At 43.7% G+C, this 24,015-nt stretch overlaps 1 protein-coding gene across 5 annotated transcripts in view; it reads right to left on the bottom strand.

Annotated features, from left to right (window-relative positions):
• Positions 1 to 13,746, bottom strand: part of SPK1 (guanyl-nucleotide exchange factor) — a 189,690-nt gene extending 175,944 nt beyond the window's left edge. For 3 of the 5 annotated variants that reach the window (XM_086515791.1, XM_086515793.1, XM_086515792.1), the window contains exon 1: positions 13,391 to 13,746. The gene's annotated coding sequence lies outside the window, so the exon portion shown is untranslated. The remainder of the gene's footprint in view (positions 1 to 13,390) is intronic. The other 2 variants (XM_086515794.1, XM_086515795.1) reach the window with 1 other exon arrangement.
• Between the last annotated feature and the right edge of the window lie 10,269 nt (positions 13,747 to 24,015).

Below are 24,015 nucleotides of genomic sequence, written 5' to 3'. Positions count from 1 at the left end.
CAGGATTTAGTCTAGCGTTTTTGGATCAGCAAGACCAACCAGCATTTTTGCAGATCTTCGCAACAGAACCAACAAGTAGACCAGCGTTTTCAATTTTCAGCAGTTAGAACCCGCAGTAGAAGTCCCAAACCTTGCAGATCTTACCTTCCCGCAACAAATCCTCGCCGCACGGTCACATCCATCGAAGTTTGCAGATTCAACCCGGAAAACGCAGATTTCAGCATCTGCGTTTTCAGCACGTCGTCGTCACATCGTCGTCATCGACATCGTCAGAATTCAGCAGATAAAGATTTGCAGATTTCAGCCATTAGCGTTTTCAGATTTCAGCCCGTCTCGTCGTCATAACATCGTCGGCAAGTCCAAAGCATTGTAGAGATTTGTGCAATCAATAGTAGACCGCTCTCGCCATAGAGAGTGGGGCCTTCGGAGGAGGGTTTGACAACATTCTGGTGTCGTATTCTTCTCTCTCTATCTCTCAGTCTCAGCACCTTTCTTCACAATGTTCACCACTTTGTTTGTGTCCATTGCACTCTCTCACTAAAGGAACAGAAGGCTCTCCCTTCCGTAAGTAAAAGGAACCTTGAGCACAGTTCGGAGCACTCATCTTGAGCAAAGTTCAACATTCACATCCGCTGCATCTTACATTGACTTTGACAGTATGCAAGATGCGGTCAGTGATTCTCTTGTAAAGAGGGCTCGCCTAGAAGCTCTTCCCGCATCTCCTCTCGAGGTGTTTGGATTCGCTCCCGGCATGCACTCTTTAATCGCGCATGAATGTCCTAGTGTGTTAGTTTATGTTTAGCAGGCATCTTTCCGTTGAAAATTTGTTGTTTCTCCTCTCTCAGAATGTGATATGATTTTCGGCATAAAATGGTTTCGCGAGGACGATCCACAGATTAGTTGGAAAGAAAATACGCTCACTCTCTCACCGGAAGGTTCCTCTCCCGTGGTTATCCGCGGTGAGCAGGGCCTCCATTCTTTACCTCTCATTTCTCATGTGCAGGCCAAGCGTGAGTTACGACGAGGAGCTCAAGCGACATTCATCTATGCCACTCAAGTGACACAGGACCTCAAGACCCCAGAACGATACTCAGGTTTGTTTAAGAAGTATGAGCATCTTCTCTTGCAGGATGACCTTTCACCCCGTCTCCCTCGCGAGTGTCCAGAGGATCATCACATTGAACTCATGGAGGGGGCACAACCCAACAGTAAGGCTCCCTATCGCTTGAACAAGTCTCAAGAAGCACAGTTAGAGCGGCAACTCACCCCCAAGGTTTCATACGCCCTGGTGTAAGTCCTTTTGTTGTTGCTCCTATTTTGTTTGTTCGCAAGAAAGATGGGTCGTCTTGGTTGTGTGTAGATTACAAGGCACTCAACAAGATGACCTTTGAAGAACAAGTTTCCAATGCCTCACATTGAGTATATCCTCAATAGACTCAATGGCGTGAAGGTGTTTAGCAAAGTCGATCTCAAAAGTGGGTACCATCAGATAAGGGTATTCAAGGGCAACAACCACAAGACGGCTTTCCGAAATTAACGGGGGCAATGGGAGTATGTTGTTATGTCCTTTGGATTGACAGGTGTCGTGGGTACGTTCAACCATCTCATGGTAGGTTGTTTTGGAGACATGATTGGTGTGTTTTTATTTTCCTAGATGACATTCTCATTTTTTCTGCCTCATGGGAACAGCATGAACGAGATGTGGAAAGAATTTTAGCCCATTAAGATGAGTGTCAGTTGTACATTGCAGCTAAGAAGTCAGAATTTTTTCTTATTGAAGTTACTTACTTGGGCTATATCATTTCGGGGGGATCCACATTTCGAGCGAAAAAAAACGAGCAACACATTTTTCCGAGCGAAACGTGTCAAAAACTTGATACAAAATGCATACTTGCTTAAGTTAACCATGATAACCGAATGCAATAGGTACTATAGGCAACTTGGAAAAATTCTCCACCATATTGTAAACACCAGTAAAACTATCTTTGGTCACACTGAGAAGGGAACGACTGATGATAAAGTTCCACAATGGACTTGGCCCGGTTCATTGGCCGCATCGAAATTTTTCATAAATCCCAAATCACAGCGGGCATGTGGGGTGGTCTAGGTCACACTCAAAACATGTGTGTGTGTGTGTGTGTGTGTGTGTGTGTGTGTGTGTGTATAGGGAGCGGGTAGGGCTACGGGTGGTGGACACGGTTGTGCACGAGGAATAGCAGGGGTAAGCAGACTTCGTGCTGAGGGACGGGGGGATGGGATGCCTTGGAAATGTGCTTCTGAGGAGTTGGCAAGTACAGAGATTGTGGAGCAATGTAAGGATTACTTTTTTAATGCCAAGTATTGTACCTAGGTGCAGTTCGATGCAATAGTCGGAGTGGTCATGAGAGCCCCATCCGAATAGGTGGTGTCAAGCTTGAATTTGAAACCATCATTTTTAAATGGTAGCAAGGATGGCAAGGTAGTCTTTGGAAGGAGAAGAGGAAGAGTAGTATTTTAATGTCATAGGAAACTATCCCAAGAGACCTTTAAGAAATGAATAAAACTCAGATGCGAATATGTTCGTAGATTTTGAGAAAATACTAGATTAGAGGGTCAAAGGCTCTTTCTCTCTGTGTCTTTCCTATGCACCCACACGTCTCTCTCTCTACGTCTCTCTCCCTCTGTCTCTCGTGCGTCACCATCGTAAGGAAAGTCCATGTGCGTGAAGAGACATGGGTTCATGCATGGACACACGTGTAAGGGCAGTAGGCAGTGTTCGGGAAAAATCATTCTTCCAAACATACAAAATTCCTTTCCTTGAATTTTCCAAGAGGAAATTCTAAAAAATTAGGTTGCTTTTTCAAGTTTTTACACTATTTTTCTCTATTTTGGGACGGAATTTCTCCTTTTTCCCTTGCGTTCAACCGGCATTTTGGAAATTGAAAACGGCACGATATTAAGCTAAGAAACATTTTTCCCGAACACTGACAGTAGGTGTCGAGCCAAATATAGCTCGCTCTCTCTCTCTCTCTCTCTCTCTCTCTCTCTCTCTCTCTCTCTCTCTCTCTCTCTCTCTCTCTCTCTCTCTCTCTCTCTCTCTCTCTCTCTCTCTCTCTCTCTCTCTCTCTCTCTCTGTGCTTCTGTGGCGAGGGAGGTTGATAGGTCTCCGCACGGGTCGAATGGTCTCTCTCTCTCTCTCTCTCTCTCTCTCTCTCTCTCTCTCTCTCTCTCTCTCTCTCTCTCTCTCTCTCTCTCTCTCTCTCTCTCTCTCTCTCTCTCTCTCTCTCTCTCTCTCTCTCTCTCTCTCTCTCTCTCTCTCTCTCTCTCAATCAGCGTTGGAATGTGCAGGTCTGCCCTTGCTTGCGCAGTAGCATCTCTCTCTCTCACGCGATCATTCGAGCAGAGCTAGCTGCCCCCCCCATGGAGATTGAGGCGCTTACCAGATCAGTGTCCTTTGTGCACAGCCTATGGGATACTACTAGAGACAGATATGCTAGATTGGCCCTTGAGTCTTCCAGACAGTTAGCTCTACAGGGGGACACTTCATGCTGGTATGCACAGATGACTTCATGGTTTCAGACGCATGGCTTCACCATGGACAGGTTGCCCCCTTTCCAGTATTCTCTTCAGGCACCCTCGCTGTCTTACACGGGTGGAGATCACTAGACTCATTCGTCAGGACCTGATCCAGCTCGACACCAGGAGGACATGGATAGAGCCGCCTCAGGAGTTGAGCACAAAGATGGCTTTCTATAGAGAGCATCTTCTCCACCTCACAGGAGATGGGTTTGTGATTCGACCCAGCTACATGGACACACATATGTCTCATGGTTTGCGTTGTGCCATTGGTCAGATACGCACATCCTCACATCAGCTCGAGATTGAGACCGGTAGATTCAGAGGGATACCAGCAGACAGCAGGATATGCCGATTATGCCAGAGAGAGCCAGAGACAGAGTTGCACTACATATGTCATTGCACAGTGTTCTATGAGATACGGGGGCGTTTCCACTGCTTATTCAGAGAGGGTTTTGGTCCTCTATCTAGGGTCATGAGTTATGAGGATCAGAGATGTCTTGGACTATATCTACTTGAGTTACACAGGTATAGAGACACTTTACTGGGGAGAGCTAGAGAGAGGCAGTCCCAGAGACACATTACAGATTTCTTTTCACTAGATATGGGACAGCCAGAGGAGCAGCCACCACTGCAGAGCTCGTCCCACACTCATTCGACCACTACTGGCACTCTCATCGACCGAGCATTGGAGCTACAGAGATACAGACGACCGCGACTGAGGAGAGGAGCTACACAGCATCGACGGAGACTACAACAGAAGATTCGAGCCATACTCTCTCGACATCCAGAGTGCAGATGAGGATGGATCCTCACCATTTCTTCCATCTTTGTTTCACACACTGTTACATCCAGTTTACCGGGTACCTATTGTATCAGCTGCTACACCCACGTAGTTTTAGATTGTAGTAGTAGTAGTAGTATTTTGTTCCACTTCTAGTTCTTTTCTAGTTCTTTTGTACCCAGACATGGTATTAGATTCACTATTTTGTAACTGATTGGTCTCATAGGTCATTTTGGCCTTTTGAAGACGTTAATATAACATTTCATTTTCATTTCTCTCTCTCTCTCTCTCTCTCTCTCTCTCTCTCTCTCTCTCTCTCTCTCTCTCTCTCTCTCTCTCTCTCTCTCTCTCTCTCTCTCTCTCTCTCTCTCTCTCAATCAGCGTTGGAATGTGCAGGTCTGCCCTTGCTTGCGCAGTAGCATCGACGTTAATATAACATTTCATTTTCATTTCTCTCTCTCTCTCTCTCTCTCTCTCTCTCTCTCTCTCTCTCTCTCTCTCTCTCTCTCTCTCTCTCTCTCTCTCTCTCTCAGCGCTGAAATGTGCAAGTAGAATCTCTGCAGCGCCGGCAACATCGATCACACCCTATGATAATGTCGCACTCCTTGCTGCCTCCAGCCTATGGCACCTAGACTCTGACACCTGCGCATGCATTCTACCACTCCCCAGATTCCTTCTCATTCATACTTGGGACACTGTTTCGAGCACTGTCCCAAAGGAAGTCCATAAGGAGCCCGTAATAATTGCCTACTGCGCTGCTCTTCTAATTTAAAAAAACGAGATTCTAGACGAATATTCGCCTACCCTCCTACCCCCCAAAAAGGATGTTGTCACCTGCCTTCACTACATCAGGGGGCTCCACAAGCTCGCAAGGCAGACACGCAGGGATCTCACGTTGCGAGACACAAAAAGAAAGGGAGAAGAGACCGTGTGTGTATGTATGTGTGTGTGTGAGAGAGAGAGAGAGGATAGCCTGACGAGCCTCAAGAAATGTCCTGCCTGATCAATGTATTGTTGTTGGCGTATGGCGAGGACGGCTGCCTACCGAAATATACCTTGAGCTTTCTTCTTGTCCAACAACCCTTCACCCGGTTTCGTGCAAACCAAGGCCATGGAGAGAGCGCCTACGCTTCTCCTCCACCGTTGGCAAACGCTGCGAGCAGCTGCTCATTGCGGCATCCAGTACTGTCATGCATGATGCTTGGCTCTTTTATGGTCTCCCCTTTTCGCATTCAAGAGTATGCTTTTGATGTGTTCGGGTTCCGGGTCCTGCCTTTGATGTTGTGCTTGGCGGAGACTAGATGTACGCATTTGGCTCTTTGAGCATTTCAAGTAATGCAATTTACTTTCCACATAATGGACAGACGATGATCACCCTCCCTGTATCTCAAGCTTCTCGCAAGATAACACATTAGTACCCAGGAGTAATACAAAGGTGCATATCCAAAAGCATGCAGTTATAATGGAGTCGAAGCTTCGTTACTTAGCAATAACCCTATTGCAAGACGCTTGAGTATGATATGGCAAGATGATCGATGTGATGCTCAACGACAGGCCTGGCAAGAAAGTCAAAGTTAAATGCAATGAAGACGACACCATATGCAACCTTAAGAAGCTTGTTGTTGTGCAAACATGCAAATGCCCTGAGAAGATCTACATCTAGAAGTTGTACAACATCTACAAGGATCACATCACCCTCAAGGACTGAGAAGTGTTGTCATAGAACAACAATGCAAGGCCTCATGATGTACATAACTTCACTTGAAATAATATATTAAAAAAATATGTCGTTTGCACTCCTTCACTATCCCTCATTATCCCTTAAGATAAACCTGCCGTGTTAGTGCAGTAACGTGGAGTAAAGCACTGAACGAGGGGGGAATTCATTCCAATTCCCATGTCGTGGTTCATAATAGCACTTGATTAATAGCCTTTTGTGGATAGAGAGGATGAGTGGAACTTGTCAAGGGCACTTGAGGTCTCGCTCGGGTTTTTCTTTTGCTCGGTAAAGTTTGCTCGGTGCATGGTAAGACTATCATTTCTGCACATGGTGTCAGGTTGGACCCCGCTAAGGTGAAACAAGTTCGTAGTTGGGATTTGCCCAAAACCGCATATGATGTGCGTCTTTTTTTAGGTCTATGTCAGACATATAGTTCGCATATCAAGGATTTTGCACGCATTGCCACACCCATGACTGATGTTTTGAAAGGAGTAAAAACTCGCTGACCGCGCATTGTTTTGCCCAAGGCAGCTATTGAGGCTTTTGAAGCTCTCAAGGTTGCAATGACTGAGGCTCCATGTCTCATCCTTGCCTCTTGGGATGACCCCTTTGAGGTATGGACGGATGCGAACAACGTCGTCATAGGAGTTGTGCTACAACAGCATGGTCGTCCAGTTGCATTTCTCAGTAGGAAGTTGAATAGTGCTGAAAAGAATTATTCTGTGTATGATAAGAAACTTCTCTCTGTCATTCATTCTCTCAAGCATTGGAAGCATTTTTCGTTCGGTAGAGAGTTTACTGTGCGTACTGATCATCAAGCCCTCAAATGGCTTCAGTCTGTGCCTGGTGCACATTCGAGTGAACGCCAAGCACGGTGGTCACAGTTTTTTGAGCAATTTGGAGGTTTGATTGAGTATGTTCTAGGTAAAGCTAACCCTATTGCAGATGCGTTAAATCGCGAAGGACAAATTTTGGTTCTAGAGACAAGTCCAACCGTCTCTATTCAAGGAGTCTCTTTCGACAGCATGAAGAACAAGTATGTAGATTCCGAGTTTGGTAAGCAATGGTTGCAGGCTCTTGCTTCCCAAGGGCCTAGCAACTATCTCATTCGTGAGGGTCTCTTGTATTTTCGCCACCGTCTGTGTGTGTTGCCTCCTCTTAGGCAAGCCATATTGCACGACGCACATGATGCACTCACAGGTGGACACAGAGGCATGAATACCACTTTAGAAAAGGTAGAAAGATTCTTTTTTTGGGCTAAATTAGTAAAATGCGCAAAGATGTGTTTATGTCACACAGTGTTCCATTTGTCAAATAGTCAAAGCTCCTCGGCGTAAGCAGCAAGGCCTCTTGCTACCGCTGCCTATTCTCGAAGGACCATTTCATGACATTTCCATGGATTTTATGACTAATCTTCAACCTGATTTGCATTCAAGGAACACTCAATGTCTCACAATCGTTGATCGTTTCAGCAAGTTTTGCATGTTGATTCCTTGTAAGACCACAGTGACATCATAAGATGTAGCACGTTTGTTCATTAAGCATCGGTATCCCCTGTGTGGTTTGCCAAAGTCGATTGCGTCAAATAGGGATATTAAGTTAACATCAAATTTTTGGAAAGCAATTTTTGGAAAGCAATTTTTGAAAATTTTGGCACCAAGTTGAATTTCTCATCCGCATTCCATCCACACTCCGATGGTCAAACTGAAATCTACAATCAGTTGGCTTTCGATGTTTTGAAGTCTTATGTGCATGAACAGCAATCGCATTAGGAGCGCTATCTCCCGTTAGTTCAAGCAATTTTGAATGACTCATATTCCAGTGTGTCACGTGACACATCCAACCCTATGTGTCCGTGGACAAGCTACACCACGACAAGGGTTCAATCAGTCCAATCAGTCCAGATTTAGAAGTGATCTCGCACTTTTGTGAGTGTTCGCGCCCGTGCATGTCCAGACACTTAGATTAGATGCATACCCCTCTGGTTGCACACAGCATGATCATAAGCATTCCCATCAAAATCCTTTAGGGGAATTTTCGAGTGCATTTAGCCTATTTTACCTATTTTTTGACATTTTTCTCTTATTATTTTTAAGTGACTTTTGTTGGAAAGTAGGTAGGGCAAATTGAGTAAGTTTGTATATAAGCAAACCTAGACTAGCACTAATTCGCAGAAGAGGCAACAGGAGCACCACTGCTCAACAGGCAACTTCTCAGCAAGAACCCTTGGTGGCGGTTTTCCCTCCAAGCAAAGACTCCCTCTCAAGCAAGACCTTCCCTTGCTCGCGTTTTGCATCAGATGCTCATCGCCATTATCAACCTCAGCATAGCGATCAATCGCCACAATTCTCCCCTTTTTGGCTAGCGTTTTCCATCAGCAGGATTCCATCGCCAAAGGACTGTAGTACCTAGCGTTTTCTGTCAGCAAATCAGCGTTTTTACATAGCCATTTCAGCAAATAAGAACCATCAAGAATTCAGCCATAAAGACCAACAAAGGCAGCGTTTTCTCTTGCGTTTTCAGCCGCAGTAGAATTCAGCCTATCAACGTTTTTGGACAGCAGATAAAGAGTAGCAGATTTCAGCCCTTAGATCGGTCTCGCCATTCCCGTCGTCGTCATCGATCTAGCCTAGACTTGCATCAGTGACATGCATCCACTTTGTACCAGTTTGTGCAATCAATAATAGACCACCCTCGCCGACGAGAGTGGGGCATTCGGAGGAGGGTTTTACAACGTCTCTGGTGTCGTATTCTCTTCTCTCTCTATCTCTCAGTCTCATACACTTGCACGCACAGTGTCTATTCACTTTGTTTATGATCATTGCACTCTCTCATTAAGAACGGAAGGCTCTCCCTTCCATAAGAACAAAAAGGAACCTTGAGCATATTATGGAGCACTCATCTTGAAAAAGACAACATTCATTCCGCTACACATTACATTGGTATCACAGCTTTGGCAGTGTTCTGTATCACTCAAGGAAAGAACCACAAGAACCATAGAATTTTTTTTGCTTGTTGTGGTCGCACGAACCCAAGTTCGCTTGGGCGTGTCGATTCCTAATCCTATTTTTGAAGAGTGACAAGAATCCCAAGAAAGAAGGGCTTGTCCAGCCTCCCCTTGTGCCTCTTTTTACTCATTGAGAGCGGACCGTGCACTTAGCGGCCGGCCAATCGACATGAGGTGGGAAAAAGCAACCTTGGTGTGAGCGCAAGGCCGCCAAGGGGTGCGCCCGTGGAAAAGAGCAGAACTCGGGTGAAGAGAAAATCCTTCTCGAACACAGATTGCAAGCGAAAGAAGAACCTCAAGACCCGCAAGAAACTCAATGTCACGTGACACATCCAACCCTATGTGTCCGTGGACAAGCTACAGCATGATAAGGGTTCAGTCAGTCCAATCAGTCTAGATTTAGAAGTGATCTGGCACTTTTGTGAGTCTATTCGTAGACCGTGCATGCCCAATCACTTAGTGTAGATGCATATCCTCTGGTTGCACACAGCATGATCATAAGCATTCCCATCAGAATCCTTCAGGGGAATTTTCCAGTGCATTTAGCCTATTTTACCTATTTTTGACATTTTTCACTTGTTATTTTTAAGTGACTTTTGTTGGAAAGTAGGTAGGGCAAATTCAGTAAGTTGTATATAAGTAAACCTAGACTAGCACTATTTGGCAGAAGAGGCAACAGGAGCCAAGCTCAACAGGCAACTTCTCAGCAAGACAAAGAGACATGTTTCTTGGTTGGAATTGTTTCAAGGAGACACACCAAAGGACATCTCAGAAGAAGAAGAACCCGAGATCATGGATGAAACAGAAGTCATGGAACCGGAGCAAGTTTTGTTGCATCAGTTTCGCCATTGATCCAAGAAGCAAGCACGACAATACCTTTTGGAGTTCAAAGATCAAGGAAAGCACGAGGCATTGTGGGTTGATGAAGCAATTTTCACAGATTGTCTAGGCACTTAGAGTAGCTGCATACCCTCTGATTGCACAACCTAAAGCATGAGCATTACCACCCAATACCCACAGCATGAGCATGATCACCCGAACCAGTTTTTATAGCTGCATAGGAACCACCTCTTAGCACCTATTGTATGAGTGACTTTTCTCTTATTAAATTTAAAGGTAATCGTGGAAGTTGAAGGCTGGCTGCTCGACCCATGCTAAAACGCGTATAAAAGGCAGCCCTCTGGCGCATGAGAAGAGGCAAAGAAGCAAAAGGAGCACAATGCACACAAGCAGCAGGCCTCCCAGCGTTTTCCTCTAGCAGTTCATCCAGCATCAGAGCTAGCGTTTTCAGCCACCAGATTCAGCGTTTTCAGTTTCAGCACTTGCCTCACGAGATCCGTCAACCTCGGTTGCAGAGCCTTGCCGGGTACCCACTACGACCCAGAGCAACCTGGCATTTTCCAATTCCAGCAGTAAAGGCCAGCGTTTTTGCTTTTTCAGCCCTTGGACAATAGCAAATTGCCTGAACCAGGGAGCGTTTTCAACTCTCAGCTTTGAATAGCTTCAGCGTTTGCAGATTTTCCCTCAGCCAAAGCGATCAGATTTCAGCCCATCGACGTTCAGTCCAGCAGCCAATCAGTAGAGTTTTCAGCCGGACCGCATCAGCCAGCGTTTTGCAAATCAGTCCAAGGAGGAACAAAGATTTAGAAATCCACAGCAAAGAAGAGAGAACTTATTACGCATGAAAGCTAAACAGGATCATTTATGCTACACTTGTCTTGATCCTAGTCATCAATCCAGGCATTGTCCCTTTAACAATTCAAGCTTCACATGATTGGTATGGACAATTATGAACATAGAAACTTCAATCTGAATCGGAATTTTGGAAACTTTAGACCTAGACCATCGATAGTTCAGAGAACTTCAATCAGCAAAACTTTAACCAAAACCAGAGACAACCTCAAAACCAGGGGAATTTTAAACTAGGCAATCCATCTTTTTTTTTGAATGGACCGCCTGTCAACAATAATGAAAATGTTAACCGTCAACTTCATCCAAGAGGAGGAGGAAATCAAAGACCTCAAGGAAGACCTCAAGTTAACAGAGCAGCATTTCAGATTTCAGCCTTCTCATCATCACCGTCGACGCCGTCGTCTTCATCGCCGTCATCGTCGACATAGCCTCATTAGCATTATAGCATCCAGAAGCATTGTACCAAACCTTGTGCGATCTAAAGCTAATACTCCTCTAGCAATAGAGGGAGGGGGCCTTGGAGGGGGGTTTGGGACCTTTTCTTTCTCTAGCACTCTTGGCACACTCACTCACAGTTGCATTCCGCTCTCATGTTTTGGTCATTGCACATTCTCTCACTAAGGAATGGAAGGCTCTCCCTTCCGTTAATTGAAAAGGAACCTTGAGCACCACCGAGCACTCACCCTCAACCATACACCATCATTCACTTCCGCTGCACATTACAAGCTGCTTAAAAAATTGTTTTGAGGCACATCACTTATCCACAAACGCTAAATGTCGAGCGTGGGTCTGCCATTTATCTAGTTTGCGTTTATCATTATGTTGCAGCCTGACAAAGCTGTGTCAATTCACATTCAGTTACTAGGCGCATATCAGCCAAAAGTTGGACCTCTTGATAAGCATGCTTCGCATCCTCAACGTCCCGGCATAACTAAAGCATGTAGCACTTGCCATAATCCTAAATCACAAATTGCACGCACATGATGAAACGATACCAAGCAACATCAAGATCAAGATGCATTTGAGTGACTAGTGGGGGAATAACATCATGAATCATCTCGCGAAACGCCTCATGCGAAAGATCAGTATTATTGCCGTGTAGTAGACGCTTTCTAGAGAGAGGCAATGCAAACGCCCAAAACGCAAGGTCATCAAAACAAGGCATGGTCACACAACAGCAAGGTGTGATCTATGCTCATCTCGCATACAAACTCATCATATTGTTGCATGTTGAGGACATACCACCGATCTAATCATGCATGATTCAGCTCATACTCGCATTCGTGGTACTCTCATTGACCGAGCATTGGGGCTAGGCAGATAGAGACGCCCACGACTAAGGGGAGGAGCTTCACAGCATCAACGGATACTACAGCAGAGGATTCGAGCCATACTATCTCGACATCCAAAGTACAGATGAGATACGTGGCCAGTTTCACAGCCTCTTTAAAGAGGTTTTTGAGCCTCTATCTAGAGATATGAGAAACCAAGATCAGAGATGTAGGATCAGATATGTCTTGGCCTCTGTCTATTGGAGATTCAGCAATATCGAGCAAGGTTACTAAGAGAGAGAGAGGCTCACATACCGAGAGACGCACCCAGAGACAGATCACAATGTTGGTCCATCCAGAGATTGAGCAGAGATGAGACCAGCCCAAGAGCAGGGATACAAGGCACAACACTAGCAAAGCTATACTGAATGATTGAGTAGCACATCTAAGGAGATCCAAGAGGCCCAAGATGAGGGGACGATCCCATCAACGAAGGAGGTTTCAGCAAAGGATCAGATCTATATTGGCGAGATATGGGAGACGCCCTGTGCAGACAGTCACCATGGAGGACATCGACACAATTATGCAGCGACCGATGTGAGTCATTCGAGTCAGCTTTGCACTCTGTTCCAATATCCACCATTTTGAATTTATTCTCTCAGATACACACCCACTTTTTGTATTTATACCTCTTAGGCTCTTGATACCAACCTTTTACAACTCTAATAGTGTTTCTGTTTAGTTAGTTTCTGTCTTTCTTTTTATCCAGACCTTGTGTCGGATACACCATGATATAATTCTCTAGTCTCATAGGTCAATATTGCCTCTAGAAGACGTTAAAATAACATTTCATCTCTCTCTCTCTCTCTCTCTCTCTCTCTCTCTCTCTCTCTCTCTCTCTCATGCATACATATAGACATACACGGGTGCGTAGGGAGAGATATACATGCATAGGTATACGTGCAAGAAAGGGAAAGAAATGAATACAACAAAGGTTTAAGTGAGTCATCTAGCTCTGAAAAAGCTCGTGATCACAATGTTTTGCAGCATGGCTTGCACTAGTAGGTTTGCCTCAGCAATGCATCAGCTTGCTCAGCCTTGAAGCAAATAATCAAAGCACAAAACATTGTGATTAGCCAGCAGGTTTTTTACGTGGCATTGGAGGGAATGATATTTAAAATAATTCCCGCTGCAAACTAAATCGAGAGGCAACCCATAAATTGGGTAGCGAACAGCATAATTGCCGCTAGAAGCGTAGAGTGAAAAGACCAGCTGAGATCCAAAATTGAGCACGCGTATGCTGTAGATCAACAAACAAGCTGGAAGGCAGAGCAGTCCAAGTGAGGGAGTGAGAATAATACCTGCATTTGAAAGCTGAGAGCGGGTTAGAGGTCTGGGAGGGCGGAATTTAGCGTACATGCAGCTGCCCAGTTCTTCCCCTGTTGCTCCGCTGCTTCTCACTTCTGCTCCCCTGCCTTGGCTCTTCTTGAGGAGCTGCCCACCAACAGCGGCCAGACCGGCACCACCACCACCTCCAGGCTACCTGCTGATGGGACTGTCCGAAGAAAGGGGAGCTCACACACACTCACACGCCAAAAATGTATTTTCAATTTACCACTGAGGCTTCATTTTCATCATCTTTTTCTTAGCGGTGAAAGTCAGAAATAATGAAGGGCAGCTTCCTCCTTCGCGTGAAGCGAAAGCGTCAAAAAATAATTGCCCCCCTCTTCGCCCAATTCTCTAATCCCTTTTTGGATCATATGGCCTCGTCCCCTGCACTTCATTTCATTCAACCCCACAGCCCCACATATGCCCCTTTTCACTTTGCTTTAGGCAAAACATGAGCAAAAAGGTGTCCCATCTGAGATGTATGCCACTACCTTGTCCTATTTTTTCTAATAGTTCACCCAAGGTTGGTTCTTGTAGACAACACATCATGACCTTCTAGAAGTGCTTGTTTCCTTCACCAATTTAGAGAGCTAACATAGTTCTCGTTTATCTTATTTGTCACTTGTGCACATTGCTTACCAAGAATTGGCACAAACATTAAGCAAAGCGGAAGGAGTCCTTCGAGTACGGTTCCACTCTCATCTTTCCCATAGATTTCTCTCTCATTGCTTGACATTGTGAGGATAATTACAAAGGGAGGAAGGTAAATTCCACTTCTTAATAATCACATATTTGATAGATGACCCAAGAGACGAGCAAAGAAAGACAATGGGTGAATCAACTAAATCTTTCTCTCGTGAACCCATCCACCTTAAGAGAATATGAGGGCTTGCAAGGAGTTTATAAGGGGCTTTTGCCTTAGCATTTGATGGTTCATAAAGGGGGATCAATGTTTATAAGCTGACATATCCTCTTCACTTATAAAATATTATGGGGACGGGTAGTTTCTAAGTGAAATTGTCGCACATCTCTCAATCGAGGAATCCAATTATCACGAAAATTGGCCCAACAGGTTCCTTTAACCTTGTCTCCAATGAACCTTAACTTATGGTTGAACTTATGGATTGTGATCAATAATTGATATATCATTTCTCTCTCTCTCTCTCTCTCTCTCTCTCTCTCTCTCTCTCTCTCTCTCTCTCTCTCTCTCTCTCTCTCTCTCTCTCTGTGTGTGTGTGTGTGTGTGTGTGTGTGTGTGTGTGTGTGTGTGTGTGTGTGTGTGTGTGCACGCAATAAACAATTAAAGACTACACTATTGAAGTTTGTATATAGTATGACAAGAAAAAGGGGATGCTTTCATTAAGAAGACTATTCTGTACAAAAACTAATTGTTTGCCCATTCAAGTGATCCAAAAACACATAGCTATGCAAGCTTCAATCATGTTATCTGCATGTACAAAAACTTAATTGTTTGCCCATTCAAGCAATCCAAAAACACCCGGCTAGTTGCAAGCTTCAATCCTGTTAGATGCATCCATCATAAACCAAGAGCACTAGGAGCAGTTTATTTACTGCATGTGTCAATAGATTAAAGCACGTGTTATAGATGTCCACATAGAGAGAGGTGAGGATATTAAGGACCTAGTTGGCCATGGTTGGAGAGCGGGTGGCAATGTAGGGGGCAAGGAGAATTTTCTATCCTTTGGCTTAAAGAATTCCATGTTGTTGCTTTTAAGTAGCATATGGTTGGTAGTTTCATAGTGGCGGGGCAGCCGATTTTCTTCAATTGTTATGGGTAAGCGGGAGATAGTGCGGTATTACCGCCATGCAAGTTAGTAGAGTTGTCCACATATGCGAGATTGTCCACAGGTACCTTTGGTATCCTAAACCCATTTGTAAGGGTGCAGGCCATACTGATGAGGCGTCGGGCGCCGCCCATCTTTGTATCTAGCCTTATTCTTTAATACATAAAGCAATAACGAGCAGTGGTGTATTATCCACTATAGCTACACCCACAGAGAACATACACTCTCATGCACACGCAGTCGCAAGCATCTGCCTCGCCTCACAAGTGGTATAATGGCACGGCGACTCTCCCGGATCCGACGACGACGCGTGCACGAGTTTCATTTTGAGTTAAGGCTCAAAGCCTTACAAATAGGTGAAAAATTTCCAGAGTATTTGTGAGGATCTCGACTCAGCAGGAAAGGGGTTTTCTTGGAGTCTTGAAGCAAGTGGTTGCCACAGTACTGTGGAACGCCAGAGACCTCAGGAGGGAGCGCTACAATATCAAAGCATAGAAGCGTTTAAATTTTTAACACGCAAGTGGCTCTGCAAATAGCGTTGTAGATAGCGATACACAAGCAACAGAAAGAGGTTTAATTTTCAATGCTAGGAGTTCTCTGTAGCATAGTGTTAATTTCTCCTAAGCCTAGCAGCTTACAAAAGATTACGCTATAGTAGAAGGCAAGAGCATTAATTTTAATACTAAGTGCAACTTTGTAAAGCGCAATAGGGAATCTTAGCAACATTGTTGGCCTCTTCTGGCACGTTAAAGGTGAGAGAAACTATGTGTGTGTGTGTGTGTGTGTGTGTGTGTGTGAGAGAGAGAGAGAGACAGAGAGTAAGATTCTCAGTCATGTGTGTGTGTGTAGAGAGCGAAAGAGCTTCTCCGTGTGTGTGCGTAGAGAGAAAGAGATCAAAGTTATCACCACACATAGTGTGCTTGGGTTTCTCTGACATTGACTTTGTCTCTCCAGCTTTGGATATCTGACATCCGTTCTTCAACATTGATACACAGAGTGTGTGTGCACATCTGGCTTCGACATCAATTCCATCTCAGGTATTGTCAATTTTTCGGCGTCGACTCTACTCGCTCTCGGTTTTTGGCATCAACTCTCATCAACATCGGCTTTGGCATCGACTCTTCTCGACATCTCGGACATCTCCGACATTGGCTTTTACGACATTGACGTCATTCTCAGACACAGACAGAGTTTGGATGTATGCCTTTTGTGGTTTCTTGATGCATATACCTGTGGATTTTGCCTGAGTTCACGAGCCCCACCACGAGCCATACTTTTGCTCGATTAGTGGGACACAGAGAGCAGCTACTCTCTATGTTAGCGGTCTCTCGAGAGACACATTTTTCACACTGCTCGGAGGCGTAGATTTGGCATCGACATTATAGGTGGTGTTAGCATTGGAGATCCAACCGTAGACCGCATTTCGGTCGAGGCATAGCGTTCTGCATCAACATTACAGGTGGAGTTTTTACAGGTTTACAAGTTTCCAGATTTGCATATGTACAGCGCCTTTCAAACATTTTTGGTAGTCATTTTGGTAGCAGTTTCTCTGCGGGGGACAGTCATGCATTGACAGATGCATAGTTTTTTGAGCACACATAGTGTCATTGAGCTCTTTCGAGAGCGGATATCCTTAGAGGGATTTGGTTACTACATGCAACAATTTTTTGGCGCCTGTTTGTGCGCGATTTCTCATGTACTTTGAGTTATGTTTACTACCTATTGTACTTCGTATGGAGCCATGCCCAGTGTTTGCTTTTGTCAATTTATGCGTTAATTTTGTACGTTCGGGTTTGAGATTTTGCTCCCCATACAGAGAAGACTCTGGCGATTTTTTCTCGAGAGTCGACCATATGCGTTCTTGCCACATATGAGCGCTTACAGCCAGTGATTCTGTCGTATTTTGTCAAGAGTTTTTGCTCCCATTCTAGCAGAAACTCTGTCAAAATTCTCCCATCATTTTTTGCCATAAATCCTTGGTCATTCTCTCTCGAGTTACGTTGCTAGTAGTGATTCCAAAAGGGAAGACAAGTACATAAAAAAGTTCGATGGCATAAATTTTACGATTTGCAAGCAACGTATACTTGATGTCTTAGTCAACAAGGGTCTGGAAGTGCCATTGAAAGAGCATAGAGAGATTGCTTACTCTGATGATCGGTAGGAAGAGCTGGATGCTCATGCTATGGCCACGATTCGATTACATCTTGGTGAGACCATATTCTTCACGATTATGGACAAAACTACAGCACAAGAGCTTTGGGATTCTCTATGTGCAGCTCGGGATGGAAAAACCGCTTCTAACAAAGTTTTCTTGATGAAGAAACTTATGGTACATGGGAAGATCTTCGCTACAGATGAATATAGCCGAGACCTGCAAGAATATTTTCAAAAGATTAAGGATACAACAACAATTGATCCAAGGAGAAGGGAGTTTACAAAGGTAAAAATAAACTCTCTCCTGAAGAGCTAGAAGCTTTTTGTAAGGACCACAAATGCTTTGTGTGGGGAGCAAGGACATGGCTACCGTTCTTACCCCAAAACAAATGCCCGCAATGAGACTCCTAGAGATTCCACGAATTTATCTCCAAAAGAGGATGCTCATTACAAAGGATTACCTCTCTCCTATGCTTGGGGAAAGGTAAGGGAGTATGATGCCTTCATCCTGTTTGACCTTGGCTCTACTCACAATTTCATATCAATGGAGCTGGCCACCAAGTTAGGCATTCAAGCTCATGAGATGGGAGATGTTGTTGTAGCCGATAGAACCTTCAATGGGCAAGAAGCCACGGTTACTTCCTTGATAGGGAAATTGAGGCTTCATGTCCAAGGCTATGTTGACAAAGAAGATATCTTCATCTCTCCTCTCAAGCATGAAGATGTCATCATAGGGGCACCATGGTTTGACCATATGGCTGTTAATGTAAAGTTCCGCTTGGTCGTATCATACCCCTTATAAATTCTCTTGCTTTTGACAAATCAATGAAAAGCTCAGTTTCTGCGTACATGATTTTTGTCAAATAATCCATAGAAGGTTCTAATGTTTTATCAAATGTAAATGGTAGGAATCAAGAAGAATTAAACTTGTCTAATTTTCTAAATAGGTTCCAAGATGTTTTTATTGATTATATCCCTATGGAGTTACCTCCAAAACGAGGGGAGATGACCATCGAATTGAGCTCCTACCAAAAATCCTAATAAGGAGGTTTGTTAGGTAGTGAGCTCCTACCAAGAAGCTCACCGCCTAAAAAGCCTCCTTATCAAGTTCCCTAAGTTCAACAGGAGATCATGAGGCAAATACAAGAATTGGTAGACAAAGGGATGGTGAGGCGTAGCTCCTCTCCCTTTTGTTCTCCATTCCTTTTAGTGTAAAAGAAAGATGGTACATACCGCATGTGTGTGGACTATCGAGCATTAAATCATATCACTATCAAACACAGATTTCCCGTACAACAGGTAGAAGATATGTTTGATAAGCTACAAGGCTCTACATACTTCAATAGGATTGACCTTAAAAGTGGCTTTTATCAAATAAGGATAGTGAATGCAGATATCGTAAAGATCACGTTTCGTACAAGATTTGGTCTTTATGAATACCTAGTCATGCCTTTTGGTTTGACAAATGCTCCACCCACGTTCAACCATCCAATGGAGAAAATCTTTAGACCGATGACATTATCATCTACTCCAAATCTTTGGAGGATCATAAGCAAAATCTCCAAGTAGTTTTTCAAGCTGTGAGGGAGCATAAACTTTTCGTAACCAAAAGAAGAGTGAATTTTTCCTCCAAGAGATTCAATACCTAGGTCATATTATCTCTCAAGATGGTATCTATATGGATCCATCAAAGTTAGAGGTAATAAAATCCTGGCTTAATCCAAGGATCCTACATGAGCTATGAAGCTTTATTGGTATGTGTGCATACTATAGACGCTTCATAGCAAAATTATCTCAAATAGAAGGACCATTACATGACTTAACATAGAAGAACGTTAAGTACTCATGGACTGCTAAAGAGCAAAATGCTTTTGACAAGCTCAAAGAGAAGCTTACCTCCCAACTAGTGCTTTTATGCTTCCGGATCTCTCAAAGTCATTTGAGGTCCAATGTGATGCTTGTGGTGATTGCCTTGGAGCAGTCTAGCTTCAATAAGGGCATGCCATAGCATATGAGAGCCGAAAGTTCAACGTCAATGAGCGAATCTTGGGCATATATGAAGAAGAGCTTTTAGGTGTTTTACATGTCCTAGACACATGGAAGCACTATCTATTGGGGACTCCATTTATTTTGCAAACCGACCACCAAAGTCTCAAGTATTTCATGATGCAAACCAAGCTCTTCGACAAACAAATGAGGTGGAAAAAAAAAATTTCGCAATTTAATTTTCATATTGCTCACATTGCTGGTAAGCATAATCAAGTGGCTGATGCATTATCACGACAATCGAAGGTAAATGTGGTGTTTATAGCAACTCACAATGATCTATCTTTCATGATAGATGAGTATGCTACTGACCCTGATTTCAAAGACGTAATGTTAGCCCTTGCCTTAGGAAAGAAAGAGGAACCATTCACCTTGCAGGATGGTTATCTTCTCCATGGCAACAGGCTCTGTGTTACTCACTCCCTTCGTGAGAAAGTCATGTATGAACCCCATGCTCCTCCCTATGTGGGGCATCGAGGGGTTCAACCTACTCTATAAGGAGTAGAAACATACTTCTATTGGCCTACCATGAAAGTGGACATACAAGAGTATGTATCCAAATGTGTAATATGCCAAAAGACAAAGTATGATAGAGGGAAACAACCTGGATTATTCCAGCCATTGCCAATCCCTAATTCACCATAGGAGAGTATATCCATGGATTTGATCTTTGGATTACCCAAGTCTATCCATGGGAATACGGGAATATGGACAATAGTCGACAGGTTTAGTAAGCATGCACACTTTATTCCTGTCAAAAAGACTATTAAGGCACACCAAATGGCAACCCTCTTCATATCTCAGATTTTCAAACACCATGGATTTCCAACATCCATCATGTCACATAGAGATCCTAGAATGACGAGTAACTTGTGGAAGGGTCTGTTTGAAAATCTAGGTACAAGACTGAATTTCTCTTCAAGCTATCACCCACAAACGGATGGCCAAAGTGAGATAGCCAATCTTACGATTCTCGATCTACTAAAGACTTATGTTGCAAAAGTAGATTGACACTCGCAATGGGAGAAGTACTTACCCCTTGTAGAGTATGCGTACGATAATATTGTCCATACTACTACGGGAAAGGCACCTTTTGAGATCATAGAGGGAAGACCAAAAAGTCCCTTGCTACTTAAAGTACATGGGAAGATCTTTGCTGCCAATGAGTATAGCTGTGACTTACGAGAATCTTTCCAAAAGATTAAGGAGGCTATATCCATCTCTCAACAAAGGAAAAAATCTGTTGTTGATACGCACAGAAGGGCCTTAACCTTCAAAGAAAATGATTGGGTCTTACTCAAGTTTCCCAAGGCTCGATTGAGACAAACAACGGGCCTTTGAAATCTTGAAGCCAATCAATGACATGGCTTATCAACTCAAGTTGCCCAACCATTGGCTCATACATAATGCTTTTCATGTAAGCCTAGTCAAACCCATCTATTGAAGACCCCGCAGAAATCAAAGATCAAGAAGAGATGCTACAACCCGAAGCTATCCTTCGACATGAGGACAAGGTGCTACGACATGGTAAGATTATCCGATGATATCTTATTAAGTTCAAAAATTATCCTTTTGAAGATGGATGCAAGGAATACAGCCTAAGGATAGTATGAACCTTCTCAATACTTATAATGCTACATTAGAGTAATCAAATGTAAATGTTTCTTTTAAATGCACAATGTTTTTTTCTTATAAGACTAATTCTATTTTTATTGTGCACAAATTTAAGTAGTATGCATGCTTAGAATCATGTTTGTGATGACGACGTCTCTCAAACACCAAGTAGAATTTGTCACTCTACTTTGGGAGAATGAAATGGACTCAAGAGTAGACATGCTTCCGGCGGTAGCTAAGCCTCCCAAGCCCCAAATGGATTAGTCATCCATCTTGGAATGATGTCATAGGGTAAAAAGGGATCCTCTACCCGCTAAGAAACTCTGACTGATGACTAAGACTTTATCTTCTCTACCTCATAGTCCAGGATGACTATGATTTCAAAAGAGATTTACTGTCATAAAATCTAATATCTAACTAACTTAAATGATTTTCTCATATTAAACTGATCATTTAATGTGGGAGAATAAATGGGAACAAGAGTTAGAATATAGACATGTGCTTATGGATCTATCTCAGCACGGGACCAAAGTCAATGGGTCCAAATGGGTGATGGTATGTCAAAGAGCAGTTCTATCTAATGGAGCTTGAAAGACCTTAGGGTTAGCTTCATTAAAGACCTCCAAAAGTTAATGTAAAAGTCCTTAGACCTTAGTTAAGCTAGGATTATGCTTGAGGTGCTTGATGATTAAAGTGCATAAGATGCTTCATAAGTAAGGTGCATGCTTAAAGCTAGGCTTGTGCTTGAAAGTCAACCCAAATCCCTACAAAGAGGGGGCAAGCCCTTGAAGCTAGATAGATAGATAGATAGAGAGAGAGAGAGAGAGAGAGAGAGAGGGAGAGAGAGAGACCATGCATGATGACTAAGGTGCTTGAGGTGATTAAGCTACTTGGGGGCCAAGGTGCTTGAAGGGTTGAAAGTCAACATGCATGCCTACAAAAGAGGGGGACGAGCCACACAAGTAGGGGATGAGAGAGAATGATCCAACCCTCACCCAAGGGGCACTTCTTGCTCAAATAGGACACATGTCAAGGCCCTACCTAAGTTGCCTCCATAGTGTGCATGAAGCCTATTGGTTGACCCTTAGAGAGGTCTGATGATAATTTATATAATTAAATTAATTGTTTAAAGCATTATACAAGCCTATTGATTGACCCTCCTTTCTCAAATGGGAAAGGAGGGCACTTGTTCAAAGGCTACCTCTACTGCTTGACTTAACCTAGGCTTATGATTGGCTAGGCTTGAGAGAGCCAATGAGCTTCATGCATGAGCTAGAAGAGGGGGTCAACCCAAGCAAGGAGAGGGCTAGCTTGCAACATATACTCTCTCTCTCTCTCTCTCTCTCTCTCTCTCTCTCTCTCTCATTGTGTGAAGTGCTAAGTGCTAAGTGCAAGAGCTTCATCTCCTTGTCCAAGCTTGTTGAGAAGTTGAGAGCCTACTCCAACACCCTTGGCTATGGAATGCAAATCCAACCAAGAGTCATGCTTCAATGCTTAAACTTTCCATCTTCTTCTTCATCATCATTATTATGCTATTATGATATGCTATGCAACATGAGTGATTATAAGTGAGGAACTATTTCTTTCACGTAAGAATGTTTCTTCTTCCTCTTCCCTATCCTCATTCACTGCTAGCTCTCTCCACCTTCAAAGGTGTTTAAGGTCTTGGGACTGAGGCGGGGACAAGTTAATGCTTTTATTTAGCTAAGTTACGGGCATAATTGTGGTGCATGAAGCTCTATATCTTCATTGCACCATCAAGGTCTTAAGGAATACAAAGCTTGTATTGTATCAAGGTCTTAAGGAACACAAAGCTTGTATTGTATCAAGTCTTTTTTTAATGGGAGAAATTATAATACAAAAGACTTTTGGAGGGCGGACCGGCTCCACATAAATTCGGTCCTCAAATGTTGTCAAGTTCTCTAATTCTCTCTCTTACAAAGTATTGTTCATGCCAAGTTAATTAAGTATAATGGTTATGTTGCTACCACTAATTAAGTTCACCCTCTATCTTCTCGAAGTAGCTCATAAAAATGCTCACTACAGCTCTCTTAATTCCAATATTCTCAATGTTCATAGGCCATTTCCATTACAAAAAAAAACCGTAGCAACTTCGAGCAAGAATCAAGCAATGTGATAATTATCGTTGCCGATGAACCGCTCTTCAAGATCATTGGCGATGAAGCGGTGCTATTTCTTGAAGCCCCCCTTGAGGCCAGCCCATCATGTGGAGATCGCTCAAATTACTCGCTCAAATTATTGGTTATGGCAAGGGTTTCAAACCATAATCTTCTCCTTGAATTCCGCAAGCTCCTTCTTGAATTTGCACTTACTCGATACGTGTTGTAAATTTTTGAGATCTACAAAAATTTGACATGTAGAAAACCCCTGTTGCTATGTCGTCTGCTCAACCCAATATAGCGGCTTACCGTGGGTCGGAGGGGTGAAGGAGGGGAGGGGGGGTTCCCCATGGGCATCCTCCCTTGTTGTAATTTAAGTGCCCTAAGGTCCTTGACCTTGGGCATTTAGGTCTAAATGGAAGATCCTCTAGAGCTATGGCATTGAGAGAATGTAGCGCACGAGAGAGAGAGAGAGAGAGAGAGAGAGAGAGAGAGAGAGAGAGAGAGAGAGAGAGAGAGAGAGAGAGAGAGAGAGAGAGAGAGAGAGAGAGAGAGAGAGAGAGAGAGAGAGCACTCGATGTGTTCCTCTCCGGCCTGCACCCTAGAAAACGGAAATTGTTGAGCAGGTCTAGGCGACCTTGTAGAGCCCTCCTGCACCCGAGTTTGAGCAGTTCAACCCACCTCCTTCCCCCTTTGTAGGGTTGTTGCACGTGGCCCTTCGACTTCGTCGTCTCCACGATTTCTATTACATGAGCATGCAACAACATGTAGACCCAAAAAACCATGCCCTCTTTTGCCCAAAATTTAAAGCTCTTATACGAGTGTAAAGCCCCGAGGAACTACTAAGATGAATCCTCC

This window comes from Adiantum capillus-veneris, chromosome 7 (genome assembly GCF_014529385.1).
Source record: "Adiantum capillus-veneris isolate H3 chromosome 7, ASM1452938v2, whole genome shotgun sequence".
NCBI classification, from domain to species: domain Eukaryota; kingdom Viridiplantae; phylum Streptophyta; class Polypodiopsida; order Polypodiales; family Pteridaceae; genus Adiantum; species Adiantum capillus-veneris.
The sequence above is the reverse complement of the archived record's forward strand: the minus strand, read 5'-3'. Positions and strand labels throughout refer to the sequence as shown.